This window comes from Oncorhynchus mykiss, chromosome 17 (assembly GCF_013265735.2).
Source record: "Oncorhynchus mykiss isolate Arlee chromosome 17, USDA_OmykA_1.1, whole genome shotgun sequence".
Taxonomy (NCBI): domain Eukaryota; kingdom Metazoa; phylum Chordata; class Actinopteri; order Salmoniformes; family Salmonidae; genus Oncorhynchus; species Oncorhynchus mykiss.
This window is the reverse complement of record NC_048581.1, coordinates 38,908,215-38,924,339: the sequence shown is the minus strand read 5'-3', so window position 1 is coordinate 38,924,339 and position 16,125 is coordinate 38,908,215. Positions and strand designations below refer to the sequence as shown.

The 16,125-nt window shown below is 41.2% G+C and overlaps 1 protein-coding gene across 2 annotated transcripts in view; it reads right to left on the bottom strand.

The window, feature by feature from the left end:
- raly (RALY heterogeneous nuclear ribonucleoprotein) overlaps positions 1-14,951 on the bottom strand; it is a 172,073-nt gene extending 157,122 nt beyond the window's left edge. The window contains exons 1-2 of one of the 2 annotated variants that reach the window (XM_021568426.2): positions 14,847-14,951; positions 11,828-11,912 (exon numbers count right to left, since the gene is read on the bottom strand). The gene's annotated coding sequence lies outside the window, so the exon portion shown is untranslated. The remainder of the gene's footprint in view (positions 1-11,827; positions 11,913-14,846) is intronic. The other variant, XM_021568427.2, reaches the window with a different exon arrangement.
- Between the last annotated feature and the right edge of the window lie 1,174 nt (positions 14,952-16,125).

Sequence of the window (16,125 nt, the reverse complement as noted above, 5' to 3'; positions counted from 1 at the left end):
CTCAATTGCCTCGTACCAGTACTCCTTGTATATAGCCTCATTATTGTCATTTTAGTGCGTCACTTTTTTTTTTGCACATTGTTTGTACTTTTCAGTTATGCATTGTTGGGAAAGGGCACGTGATAAATACATTTGATCTGATTTTATTAAGTGGTGTTGAATTTTTTTAAAGAAGCTAATAAAGGACAATAGTTTAACACTTGAGCAGTGGCAGAAAAAGAGCAGTGTCGGGTAATGACTTATTTTCAGTGGCATGTCATTTTACCAAGCTGTGTTTATGAGGTCAATACCATCGCCCACAGGGGACACTGAGAGCATGTCAACTATTATACACTGTGTAACAGAGATTGCAAGGATGTAATACTCTTTTTCCAAATCGCTTTGGACAAGCTGACAGTGGCGGGAAGAGACTTGAGGGAAGTGCCCTGAGATGAGCAAGAGCAACACTAAGGGCTTAATTCAATCTGTATCGCTGAAGCTTTACAGATTGCGCAATCAAAATGTTAAGGTAATTTCTGATTGAGATGACTTATGCAGCGTTTTCCGTGAATGCGGTCTCTGCTAACATGGGAACAGTGCCTTTAAATTTCAATCATGCTGTAACCCCGAACTTCAGCGCTGCGGATTGAATCCAGCCCTTAGAGAGACAAGACAGAGGATACTCGTTATGAACTGGGAGTGAGCCCATGAAATGCCATTCATTTTCAGGCCCTTTTTAAAAATGCAATAAAGTAAAGTGGCAGTGAAGGGAGACGTGATGATTACAAACTCGGACAGCTGATATGGGTTCTCTCAGGTACTGTCACACATGCGTGCACGTGTCACATGCACACACACGTGTAAGCACACTAAACCAGCCCTTTAAATACACACACACACACACACACACACACTCACTGTGTATATCCATGCCACGTTCTGACCTTGATTTCCTTTGTTTTGTATTTATTTAGTATGGTCAGGGCATGAGTTGGGTGGGCAGTCTATGTTTGCTTTTCTATGTTTTGGGTTATTTCTATGTTTCGACCTAGTATGGTTCTCAATCAGAGGCAGGTGTCATTAGTTGTCTCTGATTGAGAATCATACTTAGGTAGCCTGGGTTTCACTGTGTGTTTGTGGGTGATTGTTCCTGTCTCTGTGTTTTGCACCAGACGGGGCTGTTTTTGGTTTTCCACGTTTGTTGTTTTGTAGATTTTGTGTTTATCCTTTTTGTTATTAAACATTAATCAATATAATCACGCTGCTTTTTGGTCTGCCTCTACTTCACCACAGGAATACCGTTACAATCCATGTGATAGGATACACTATCACACGGATGTCCTGGGTACTACTGACCTGTATGGCTCACCAGTCAACAGTACAGTAGTGCATTATTGTTACCTGACATGATACCAGCCCGACAGACAAAGACCTTGAATATAAGGTTCACTTGGGGTAAGATGCCGAATAAAAAGTCTTTGAGGTTTTCAGAGATGGGCTACAGTCACACACAAGTGCTGTCCCCAAAGGGAGCATGTCATCCAATGCAGTGGTAAAACACTAAAGGGGAGTAAGGAAAAGGCTCAAACACACTTGTGTACCTACCACCTATCACAGCATGTACTTAGCTGATTAAAATTGTTTACTCAATGTTGACGTCACAGGACACTTGTCCATTGAACTCATAGACAACAGAGACGGTATGTCAATGTCCAATATGGCCCTTTATAGTCCACTAGTGGGCTTGTGCCCATAGGTGACGTTGTTGCCGATGATGTCTGGTGAGGACCTGCCTTACAACAGGCCTACAAGCCCTCAGTCCAGCCTCTCTCAGCCTATTGCGGACAGTCTGAGCACTGATGGAGGGATTGTTCATTCCTGGTGTAACTCGGGCAATTGTTCTTGCCATCCTGTACCTGTCCCGCAGGTATGATGTTTGGATGCACTGATCCTGTGCAGGTGTTGTTACACGTGGTCTGCCACTGCGAGTGGTCTGCCACTGCACTGTCCGTCCTGTCTCCCTGTAGCACTGTCTTAGGCGTCTCAGAGTACGGGACATTGCAATTTATTGCCCTGGCCACATCTGCAGTTCTCATGCCTCCTTGCAGCATGCCTAAGGCATGTTCACTCAGATGAGCAGGGACCCTGGGTATCTTTCTTTTGGTATTTTTCATAGTCAGTAGAAAGGCCTCTTTAGTGTCCTAAGTTTTCACAACTGTGACCTTAATTGCCTACCATCTGTAAGCTATTAGGTTCTAAACGACCGTTCCACAGGTGCATGTTCATGGTTCATTGAACCAGCATGGGAAACAGCAATCAAACCCTTTGCAATGAAGATCTGTGAAGTTATTTGGATTTTTACGAATAATCTTTGAAAGACAGGGTCCTGAAAAAGGGACGTTTCTTTTTTTGCTGAGTTTAGTACGCTTCTGTCTATTTGAGCTGGTCAGTATGTGTTGGTAATCCTGTCTAACGTAGCTTTTTTATGTATTGCGTATTAAAACTGCATCTACTTTCTGGAGGACCGAGTTCAATGGAATTCGAGTGTGATAGCTAAGGAGATGGAGAAAACTCCTGTCTCTGGATTACATATTCAAACGAAGGGAAACATGACATCCGTGACAGGAGATGCGTCCATCTATGATGTATATGGGTAAGAAAGTGGTTTAATTTCTAGTTAAAGTGTACTGCTTGCTAACGTTACGTGTATGATCTTATTATTTGTATCTCAGAGCCATTTGCTTGGCTAACTAACATTGAACCTGGTTGGTTAGCTCACTGCAGAATCATGCAGGGTAGTAACCTCATGAGTTGTGATTATGGTTCACTGTTTAGCTAGCTAGCTAGATTATTTCAGATTATTTCACTTATAATTCACTGTATCACAATTCCAGTGGATCAGAAGTTTACATACACTAAGAAAATGATGTCATGGCTTTTGATAGGCTAATTGACATCATTTGAGTCAATTGGAGGTGTACCTATGGATGTATTTCAAGGCCTACCTTCAAACTTAGTGCCTCTTTGCTTGACATCATGGGAAATCAAAAGAAATCAGCCAATACCTCCACAAGTGTGGTTCATCCTTGGGAGCAATTTCCTAACGCATGAAGGTACCACATTCATCTGTACAAACAATATTACGCAAGTATAAAAACCATGGGTCCACGCAGCCGTCATACCACTCAGGAAGGAGACGCGTTCTGTCTCCTAGAGATGAACGTACCTTGGTGCGAAATGTGCAAATCAATCCCAGAACATCAGCAAAGGACCTTGTGAAGATGCTGGAGGAAACGGGTACAAAGGTATCCACAGTAAAACGAGTCCTATATCGACATAACCTGAAAGGCCGCTCAGCAAGGAAGAAGCCACTGCTCCAAAACTGCCATAAAAAAGCCAGACTACGGTTTGCAACTGCACATGGGGACAAAGACTGTACTGGTTTGATGAAACAAAAATAGAGCTGTTTGGCCATAATGACCATCGTTATGTTTGGAGGAAAAAGGGGAGGGTTGCAAGCCGAAGAACACCATCCTAACCGTGAAGCACGGGGTGGCAGCATCATACTGTAGGGGTGCTTTGCTGCAGGAGGGACTGGTGCACTTCACAAAATAGATGGCATGATGAGGCAGGAAAATTATGTGGATATATTGAAGCAACATCTCAAGACATCAGTCAGGAAGTTAAAGCTTCCTCACAAATGGATCTTCCAAATGAACAATGACCCCAAGCATACTTCCAAATTTGTGGCAAAATGGCTTAAGGACAACAAAGTCAAGGTATCGGAGTGGCCATCACAAAGCCCTGACCTCAATCCTATAGAAAAGGATTTGTGGGCAGAACTGAAAAAGCTTGTGCGAGCAAGGAGGCCTACAAACCTGACTCAGTTACACCAGCTCTGTCAGGAGGAATGGGACAAAATTTGAACAACTTATTGTTGGAAGCTTGTGGAAGGCTACCCCAAACAACATTTGACACAAGATAAACAATATAAAGGCAATGCTACCAAATACTAATTGAGTGTATGTAAACTTCTGACCCACTGGGAAGGTGATGAAATAAATCATTCTCTCTACTATTATTCTGACATTTCACATTCTTAAAATAAAGTGGTGATCCTAACTGACCTAAGACAGGGATTTTTTTTTACTACGATTGAATGTCAGGAATTGTGAAAAACTGATTAATGTATTTGGCTATGGTGCATGTAAACTTCCGACTTCAACTGTAGCTATTTTAAATAAAGGCCTTTACAGGGGTGCTTAACTTCTTATGGCTGCAGGGGCAGTATTGAGTAGATTGGATGAAAGGTGCCCAGAGTAAACGGCCTGCTCCTCAGTCTCAGTTGCTAATATATGCATATTATTATTAGTAGTAGTAGTAGAATTGGATAGAAAACAATCTGAAGTTTCTAAAACTGTTTGAATTATGTCTGAGTATAACAGAACTCACATGGCAGACAAAAACCTGAGAAGAAATCTGAACAGGAAGTGAAATCCAAACAGAAATCTGAGGTTGGTTGATTTTCAACCCAGGCCCTATTGAATTCACATTGAGATATGGATGAAGTTGCACTTCCTAGGGCTTCCACTGATGTCAACCGTCTTTAGAAACTTGAATGAGGCTTCTACTGTGTTGTTGGCCTGAATAAGAGCTGACTGAGTCAGGTTACTGGCAGAGAGCCATTTCCTGGTTACATGCATTCCACACGATATCGACCTGCGTTCCATTGCTTCTCTAGACAGAAAGGAATTCTCCGGTTGGAACTTTATTGAAGATTTATGATAACAACACCCTAAAGATTGATTCTATACTTAGTTTGAAATGTTTCTTTGACCTGTAATATAACTTAATAAAGTTTTTGTCCACGTTCGGCTGGACCAGCACGAGCGTTTGGATATGTGCACCTAATGAGCTAACGAAAATAGCTACTTTGGACATAAATAATGGACATTATTGAACATATCAAGCATTTATTGTGGAACTAGGATTCCTGGGAGTGCATTCTGATGAAGATCATCAAAGGTAAGGGAATATTTATAATGTGGTTTCTGTTGACTCCAACATGGCGGAAAAGTTTATTTATTAGCGCCTTCTCAGCGTTTGCATTAAGGAGAGGTATATCTATAATTCCATGTGTATAACTTGTATTATCATCTACATTTATGATGAGTATTTCTGTTGAATCGATGTGGCTATGCAAAATCACTGGATGTTTTTGGAACTAGTGAATGTAACGCGCCAATGTAAACTCAGATTTTTTTTACATAAATATGAACTTTATCAAACAAAACATACATGTATTGTGTAACATGAAGTCCTATGAGTGTCATCTGATGAAGATAATTCAAGGTTAGTGATTAATTTTATCTCTATTTGTGCTTTTTGTGACTCCTCTCTTTGGCTGGAAAAATGGCTGTGTTTTTCTGTGGCTTGGTGGTGACCTAACAATCGTTTGTGGTGCTTTCACTGTAAAGCCTATTTGAAATCGGTCACTGTGGTGGGATTAACAAAGAGATTACCTTTAAAACAGCATAAAATGTATGTTTGAGGAATTTTAATTATGAGATTTCTGTTGTTTTGAATTTGGCGCCCTGCACTTTCACTGGCTGTTGTCATATCATCCCGTTAACGGGATTTCAGCCCTAAGAATTAACTTCTGTTGTTACTAAAGAACGCTCAGATCAACCCTTAAAGAGATGGGAGGGGCTAAAGCTTAAGAGGGTGTGAATGATGCTGAATGGGTGTAGACAAAGAAGGGCTCTCCGGTAGTAGCGCTTGCTGTTCTTTTCGACTCCACAAATGAGCTTTTAACAAGGCACACCTGCTATTTGAAATGTATTCCAGGTGACTACCTCAAAGATTGTTGAGAGAATGCCAAGAGTGTGCAAAGTTGTCATCAAGGCAAAGGGTGGCTCTTTTGAAGAATCTCAAATATAAAATACATTTCGATTTGATTAACAGATTTTTGGTTACTATCTGATTCCATACAGTATGTGATATTTAATGGTCTTGATGTCTTCATTATTATTCTACAATGTAGAAAATAGTAAAATTAAAGGAAAACCCGAACAATGAGTAGGTGTGTCAACTTTTGACTGGTACTGTATATATACATTGGGGAGAACAAGTATTTGATACACTGCTGATTTTGCAGGTTTTCCTACTTACAAAGCATGTAGAGTTCTGTACAGAAACATTTGTTTGCAATTACAGAGTTCATAAGTTTCCTGTAGTTCTTGACCAGGTTTGCACACACTGCAGCATGAATTTTGGCTCACTCCTCCATACAGACCTTCTCCAGATCCTTCAGGTTTCGGGGCTGTCGCTGGGCAAAACTGACTTTCAGCTCCTTCCAAAAATGTTTTATTGGGTTCAGGTCTGGAGACTGGCTAGGCCACTCCAGGACCTTGAGATGCTTCTTATGGAGCCACTCCTTAGTTGCCCTGGCTGTATGTTTCGGGTCGTTGTCATGCTGGATGACCCAGCCACGACCCATCTTCAATGCTCTTACTGAGAGAAGGAGGTTGTTGGCCAAGATCTCGCGATACATGGCCCCATCCAGCCTCCCCTCAATACGGTGCAGTCGTCCTGTCCCCTTTGCAGAAAAGCATCCCCAAAGAATGATGTTTCCACCTCCATGCTTCATGGTTGGGATGGTGTTCTTGGGGTTGTACTCATCCTTCTTCTTCCTCCAAACATGGCGAGTGGAGTTTAGACCAAAAAGCTCTATTTTTGTCTCATCAGACCACATGATCTTTTCCCATTCCTCATCTGGATCATCCAGATGGTCATTGGCAAACTTCAGACGGGCCTGGACATTCGCTGGCTTGAGCAGGGGGACCTTGCGTGCGCTGCAGGATTTTAATCCATGACGGCATAGTGTGTTACTAATGTGATTTTCTTTGAGACTGTGGTCCTAGGTCTCTTCAGGTCAGTGACTAGGTCCTGCTGTGTAGTGCTGGGCTGATCCCTCACCTTCCTCATGATCATTGATGCCCCACGAGGTGAGATATTGCATGGAGCCCCAGACCAAGGATGATTGACTGTAATCTTGAACTTCTTCCATTTTCCAATAATTGCGCCAACAGTTGTTGCCTTCTCACCAAGCTGCTTGCCTATTGTCCTGTAGCCCATCCCAGCCTTGTGCAGGTCTACAATTTTATCCCTGATGTCCTTACACAGCTCTTTGGTCTTGGCCATTGTGGAGAGGTTGGAGTCTGTTTGATTGAGTGTGTGGACAGGTGTATTTTATACAGGTAACGAGTTCAAACAGGTGCAGTTAATACAGGTAATGAGTGGAGAACAGGAGGGCTTCTTAAAGAAAAGCTAACAGGACTGTGAGAGATGGATTTCTTACTGGTTGGTAGGTGATCAAATACTTATGTCATGCAATAAAATGCAAATTAATTACTTAAAAATCATACAATGTGATTTTCTGGATTTTTGTTTTAGATTCTGTTTTAGAGTCTCTCACAGTTGAAGTGTACCTATGATAAAAAGTACAGACCTCTACATGCTTTGTAAGTAGGAAAACCTGCAAAATCAGCAGTGTATCAAATACTTGTTCTCCCCACTGTGTGTGTGTGTGTTTTGTTCTTCAATTACGTAATTGGATAGGACAGGTGGGTCAAATTATCAACCTGAGGTATGTTGCATGTGACAAACTTTGATACAGGAAACGACTCATAGGAAGAAATTAAATGATGTTCTTAACTATTGTGTCCAGTTACATGAATTGCTCTTATGCCTTTGTAGCAACTCTGTAATTACACTAACAACATTGTATTATGTTGTTACATAGTACTTGTTGTCACATTGCAATTTCTTAAATAAACTGAAAGAACAATATTGTCAATGTAACAATTATACGTTATGTAAAGTGTGACCAAATTATCATATATTCAGTATTACAGAAATGTGAGGGGATGTGTCTGAACTAGGAGAATTTATTTAATATATTCCTTGTTTTATTTGGTCGAGAGCAATCAATATGCACAGTAAATCAAGGATAGTACAAATCACAGTGACAAAAAAATATGGGTTAAATTGACTCGATTGGGAATTATCTTCAGGAGAGTGATACGCTCCCTGGAGTTAGTGTTGATAACTGGAAGGAGTACTTTTTACTCCATTAATAAGAGTAACCAGAGACAGGAACCCAATCCCAAATCGACCCCTAGAACCTACACCATATGCACTTGTGGAGATCTGTCAGGATTTGACCATACAATACAGTGCAACTGACACAGCGCGCAACCAAAACCTGTGGACTCTACTTCACTGCAGCCATGTTAACCCTCGCAAGGCTGCAGGCCCAGACTGCATCCCCAGCGGCGTCCTCAGAGCATGCGCAGACCAGCTGGCTGGTGTGTTTACAGATGTTCTGATGTTCAAACATGCTTCAAGAGGGCCACCATTGTCCCTGTTCCCAAGAAAGTGAAGGTAACTGAGCTAAACGACTACTGCCCCGTAGCACTCACTTCCGTCATCACAAAGTGCTTTGAGAGACTAGTCCAAGGACTATTTGCTTACCGCCCAAATAGGTCCACAGACGATGCAATCTCAACCACACTGCACACTGCCCTAACCCATCTGGACAAGAGGAATACCTATGTGAGAATGCTGTTCATCGACTACAGCTCAGCATTTAACATCATAGTACCCTCCAAACTTGTCATTAAGCTCGAGACCCTGGGTCTCGACCCCGCCCTGTGCAACTGGGTACTGGACTTCCTGACGGGCCGCCCCCAGGTGGTGAGGGTAGCTAACAACATCTCCACCCCGCTGATCCTCAACAGTGCATTCTGAGCCCTCTCCTATACTCCCTGTTCACCCATGACTGCGTGGCCATGCACACCTCCAACTCAATCATCAAGTTTGCGGACGACACAATAGTGGTAGGCTTGATTACCAACAACGACGAGACGGCCTACAGGGAGGAGGTGAGGGCCCTCGGAGTGTGGTGTCAGGAAAATAACCTCACACTCAATGTCAACAAAACAAAGGAGATGATTGTGGACTTCAGGAAACAGTAGAGGGAGCACCCCCCTATCCACATCGATGGGACAGTAGTGGAGAGGGTAGTAAGTTTTAAGTTCCTCTGCGTACACATCACGGACAAACTGAATTGGTCCACTCACACAGACAGCGTGGTGAAGAAGGTGCAGCAGCGCCTCTTCAACCTCAGGAGGCTGAATAAATTTGGCTTGTCACCAAAAGCACTCACAAACTTCTACAGATGCACAATTGAGAGCACCCTGTCGGGCTGAATCACCGCCTGGTACGGCAACTGCTCCGTCCACAACCGTAAGGCTCTCCAGAGGGTAGTGAGGTCTGCACAACGCATCACTGGGGGCAAACTACCTGCCCTCCAGGACACCTACACCACCCGATGTCACAGGAAGGCCATAAAGATCATCAAGGACAACCAACCCGAGCCACTGCCTGTTCACCCCGCTATCATCCAGAAGGCGAGGTCAGTACAAGTGCATTAAAGCAGGGACCGAGAGACTGAAAAACAGCTTCTATTTCAAGGCCATCAGACTGTTAAACAGCCACCACTACATTGAGTGGCTGCTGCCAACACACTCACTCAACTCCAGCCACTTTAATAATGGGAATAGATGTAAAATATATCACTAGCCACTTTAAACAATAATACCTAATATAATGTTTACATACCCTACATTACTCATCTCATATGTATATGTATGGCGTGGCGGAGATCTTTGTGGGCTATACTCGGCCTTGTCTCATGATGGTAAGTTGGTGGTTGAAGATATCCCTCTAATGATGTGGGGGCTGTGCTTTGGCAAAGTGGGTGGGGTTATATCCTTCCTGTTTGGCCCTGTCCGGGGGTGTCCTCGGATGGGGCCACAGTGTCTCCTGACCCCTCCTGTCTCAGCCTCCAGTATTTATGCTGTAGTAGTTTATGTGTCGGGGGGCTAGGGTCAGTTTGTTATATCTGGAATACTTCTCTTGTCCTATCCGGTGTCCTGTTTGAATTTAAGTATGCTCTCTCTAATTCTCTTTCTCTCTTTCTTTCTCTCTCTCGGAGGACCTGAGCCCTAGGACCATGCCTCAGGACTACCTGACATGATGACTCCTTGCTGTCCCCAGTCCACCTGGCCGTGCTGCTGCTCCAGTTTCAACTGTTCTTCCTGTGATTATTATTATTGGACCATGCTGGTCATTTATGAATATTTGAACATCTTGGCCATGTTCTGTTATAATCTCCACTCGGCACAGCCAGAAGAGGACTGGCCACCCCACATAGCCTGGTTCCTCTCTAGGTTTCTTCCTAGGTTGTGGCCTTTTCTAGGGAGTTTTTCCTAGCCACCGTTCTTCTACACCTGCATTGCTTGCTGTTTGGGGTTTTAGGCTGGGTTTCTGTACAGCACTTTGAGATATCAGCTGATGTACGAAGGGCTATATAAATACATTTGATTTGATGCATATACTGTACCCTATTTCATCTACTGCATCTTTATGTAATACATGAATCACTAGCCATTTTAACTATGCCACTTTGTTTACATACCCTACATTACTCATCTCATATGTGTATACTGTACTTGATACCATCTACTGCATTTTGCTTATGCCGTTCTGTACCATCACTCATTCATATATCTTTATGTACATATTCTTTATCCCTTTACACTTGTGTGTGTGTATAAGGTAGTAGTTTTGGAATTGTTAGGTTAGATTACTCGTTGGTTATTACTGCATTGTCAGAACTAGAAGCACAAGCATTTCGCTACACTCGCATTAACATCTTCTAACCATGTGTATGTGACAAATACATTTGATTTGATTTGATAACGTCCTCTGATAGGCTAGGTGAAAGTTTCACCTGTCAAATCGTCTCAGATCTCCACAATTGCATAAAGTGTAGGATCTAGGGGCCGATTTGGAATTGGGCAAGGGAGTTAAATCTATGGAGTTATCCACAAATGTGGGAGGGGCCTAATATTTCCCAGCATGCCTTGTTGATTTGTTTAATTGTTTGTTTCATTATGTGTTTTCGCATGTACATTGATTGTTTTTGATCTTATGCTACACACAGATAAGAAACATGCATTTTTCTAAACTAATCCAATCTGTAAGTGGATGTAGTTATAGCAACCATTGGTAAGATTGTTGGCTTCCAGAAATTTCAAACCACCTAAACGTGAAATATTCAAATAAACCTGTACATCCTTATAACTCAAATTAACTAAACTGAAAGAGAAATGTTCTCTGCTTGATTGTAAACTTTTTTGTTGTGAATTAACAATGACAAGGGAGTTCATTAAAAACAACACTGAAAATAGTAAAATGGCAAATGGAGTTCAATTTAAGCAACTCTGAGAGTTGGATATTTACTCCATTTAGTTTTGTTTTAACGCCAAAAATATCAACACCATGACCAGTGTAGTTTTAACATAAAATGACGGTGTCCAGTCTAAGTATTGTCACCAGTCATACGACAGGACCTAGGCATTTGTGGTAAGTGCATGAGGCAGCCATCTTCATGCACTTCCTCCATTGCTGCCATGTTGGACAATTTCATTCCAGTTACAATGAAAATGTGAGTGTTATTGTCATAGAACATTTGGTGACAGCATCTTAGCGGCCAAAACGGGACGTCAGTATGGCAACATGGTCCAGTTGTATACTAGTTGTATACTATTTTGTAAAAATAATTTGAGCAACCCGAAAATGCTTAAACTGGTTGTAAATCTGCTTACCTGACCAGATAACAACCAACATATGACATCTTTCCTAAATGTTCAATATATCACTGCTCAGACTATTGTTAGGTTCCTAATACTGTATTGGTTATTAAAGCCACTGCACATACCTGTCTACTCTGACCAGGTAACGAGGAGGTCTGATACTAGATGCTTGGTCCCAGTGCTCTCAGCCCGGGACTGTACAATGGAATCCTGCAATTTAAAAGAAGTATGATAAGCAGAGTGATTTCACTACAGAGACGTAACCTGTCGCAGCAGAGGCTCACCTGAGACCTTATCACTAAAAACACCCTGTGGATTCAATTAGGGAGTCCAGGATTACTGCTGCAGCATCTGGATGAAAAAATATTATTCCCTACAGAGCTTTACATTGCAAATATTAAATGATCCCCCCCCCTCCCCCCGTATGTGCCAATATTCTGTCCTATTTAAAGAGGATATGTTGCATGTGTTGATGGCTTTCAACAGGGAAAAGATAGTTAGGCAACATCTTTTGGTGAAAAATCAGTTCGCTGTGAGACATAACGGTAGTTTCTTACTAATAGGCTACACATATTTATTTGTAACGTACAGTGCTACTGCAATGTATGTTGGTTAGAAACAAGTGATCTGGGGACTCGTGTTTTCCAAAGCTCGAAGGTAACCCGTAGGAGTAATGTTGATCAAAGATTGAGGTCTGGTCTGTCCAGAACCCAACCATGCTCCTCAAAACATGGCCGTATCATAACACATGCTCTATGTTGAAAATATTCGCTCATCGTGCTTAAGAAAAAAAGTTACTACCCACTGGATTTTGCACACGATAGAAGACATACTTTCTCTACAACGTGAATTGGAGTTAGCTCCTGGAAGAACCTGCTGAAGATCAAAGGATCAAACACCTGTCATTTTCAGCCCAGACCCCTGCAAAGAAGTGCCAGCCTGCTCTTGCCTAAGGCAATACACCTGAGCTTTCCATTTAAAATTCCCTTACACTTCACACGGTTGCTATACTTCTGTTATGCTTTCACAGAGATTTTAACACTTCTGTCCCCGGTGACAGTGAACATTACTGCTGGAAAAATGACGGTCAAAAATACAAAATCTGTCATTCAGTTTTATATGAAAAACACATTTATGTCTCATGGAGTGCTTAAATTAATTATCTAGTCAATTAACTCAAAAGTTTGGTTTATCTTCTCAGAACCATTTTGGTTGTTCATGCCATATTCAGTAAGACTACATTTCTTTGATTAAAATTGGACTTGGGATGCATGCACTTTACTCACTCTTAATGGGAATCTTCCTCAGTCAACGAGAGCCTTAGCAATTAACAGACTTAAGAGGAGAAGACTTGGAATGATAAGCTACGTGATGCATATCTACGGGAGTATGTCTGTACCAGTATGTTTGAGTCATTTTAAAAGCATTCCATGCATAGGCTGAAGCATTCCCTGGCCCAAAATTAAGCCCTACATTAAAACACCTTGACTTATATTTAAACAAGTTTAGCTCAGATGGACTTCAAGAAGGCGTCCCACTCTCAGAAACAGTCATTCAACAGACCTGGGTCCAAAAAGTATTTGTTTTCTTTCAAGCACTTTGAGCATTTGATTGAACCTGCCAGAAGTGCCAGATGGACAGGGTTTGCACTTTTGGGACTATTCCATTCAACAACTAAAGCGCAACTAAAGCATGATTAAACGCAGGTAAAGTACTTGAAAGAAAATAAATAGTTTTTGGACCTAGGTCTGTTATTTTCATACTGGTACTGAATTGGTCAGGATGGGGTTAAGCAGTTGCAACGCCTTTGTAAATACAGTATAGTGACAGATACTGATAATGCAGAGGTAGCTAAATAATGATACATTTTCTGTAAAAAATGACCCTAGAATGTTTGCCCTTCCGTCACCTCCACAAATGAATGCTTCTGCTATGATTCAATAGGTCCATCTCTGCTCTTGCTTCATACATTACATTGTAATTATGTATTTTTGATGGATAACCCTATAGAAGCATGGGGTTACCGCCAGTTGAAGGGAAAGACATTCTATCAGGGCAGAGGTGGAGCACAAAACATTTGACAGCACAGCATCCACAAATAATAGATGCATTAGGGTAAAACACTAAATAATGATGATGACAGATCTGCAAATACCATGGCTGTCTTCGGGCTAAGCTTTCTCATTGCCCTGTGTCATCAGTCAGCTGCATGAATAGCCTATCTGCAGTGTCGGATCGTTAGTATTGTATTGACATGAACTATTTGGACTGTTGGTGAAATTTGTTCTATGAGGGAAACCTTATATGAAATTCTAGCCATCATGGTTGGAGAAAATTGTTTCTTGGTTAGTTTTTTTAGTTTTTCACTATGCTATCAATCAAAGTACAATGGAACGTTCTATATAAGAACACAATACATAAATAAGAAGGTGTTAATGCCTTGTTCATTTTGCATTTAAACTTTCACGTTGAGCCACACGCATATCTGGTTGCATGAACTACTTTAATGAAAATAGCGATAAAAATAATATATCATCTTAAAAAGTATTTATTATTCTAACGTAACGGGGAAAGGTATTTCATAACATTTAGATAATGGTGTAGGCATGGGCATGCTGAACGGTCACTAATGTATTCAGGACGTCTCAATATTGTTGCACAAAATTATTCTATTCCCCACATATTCAAAAGAAAAATGGTTAATAACCTCAAACGGAGATACGCCAGAAGAATAACAACAACAAAAACATTTTATACCTGGTCAGTGTGTCATTGGGTTACTTTTTGTAGGCTTAGAAAAACCTGCACACCAAAAATCAATGACAGTCATTCGGGAGTAAAATAGAGAACATGAAAACAGATTGCTGATTATTGGAAATATAAATTCCTCCCAACACATAGATAGGCTATATGTCCTATTCGTAATACACATTTTGTAAGAGAGTAAAGACACATACATTCTTTCCTCGGACACTGTAATTATAAGTCAATAGCGAGCTATCCAAAAGTCAAAATGCATTCAAAAAATTTAAAAATCTATGAGAATTGAGGCACTGAAATGGAAAAATATAACAAAATAAAGAGGAACAAAAATAGAGAAAAAGAAGAAAAAAAGAAAAGGTAAGAGGGGAAGAAATTACTCACCAAGGAAAATTTCAAGAGTAAAATTGTTCAAAGAGCAATAAGAGATCAACAGAGGCAGAAAAAGGTACAGTACTGTCACGGCAGCAAGGCAAGCACCGACTGTAGTGAAATTCAGCAAAGAGCCACTATCTGCATGGAGCAAACCATTTCTTTACCATAGGGGTGGAAACAAGGGATCTGTCTCTGCACAGTGCACTGGAAGTTCCATTCCCACCGCATGATTAAGGCAAAGACTATTCACCCCCATGAAAACCATGTGAAATGTTGATAATCGTTTATATGAAATAACATTTTTAACTTTGTTTCCCATTTCAAATTGTGCAAACACAAATCACAATTCGAATGACTGCAGTTGACTGCTGAGGTACAATGTAATGTCGTAATTTGTTTGTGCTTAGCACTGTTATCCTACCTGTTAGTGGCTTGCATAATCTCATTTTTCAACGGAATTGATTTGAGTTGGTTTACAAATGTAATGCTTATATTTAGTTTGTGTTGTTACGAACAGGTAATGTAACAATTATACACTGTAATTGCACTGTACCTGCAATTACCATGTGAATACTTAAGAGGGACATAACTTTATACAGCTATAATCCTGATCTTGGTCGACCATCACTGAATCAGTGAATGACAGTGAATGCAGTCTATTCTAATATGCAATTTTAGGATCAAATCAAAATGTATTGGTCACATACACGTGTTTAGCAGATGTTAATGTGGATGTAGCGAAATGCTTGCTCTTCTAGTTCGATAGTGCAGCAATATCTAACAAGTAATATCTAACAATTTCACACAAATCTAAGTAAAGGATCATGTACTGTGTTGGCTGTTTTCGGGCACTTTTAATCAAATGGTAACTGAAATACACCAACTCAAGTGTCCATTTATGGGCTATAATCGATTGGAGAATATATGTTTTTTGACATTTTATTAAGATAGTATGAAAATCAGAAGAGGGTACAGTGGGAAGGATGATCAACCAGAGGTGTGAACCTTGGTCACCAGTGGGAATAATTGCATGGGACTTGTGCTAGGAGTGCTACCACTCAACTATGGCTCTGCACAGAGATTACAAGATATTTGAAATTAGTTCAGTGCAGCATAAATCCATTGGCATGGTCCTCCATGCTGCTAAAATTTTGTGCAGAGTGAACTGAGGGCCAGTGCTCCTTGGCTTTGCAGCGCGCTGCTGATGGGAGTGTCTAACACTACCCCGAAACAGTAGTGTTAGCAGCATAGCCATGGAAAGTAGTTTGGGGGTGGGGGTCGGGATGGG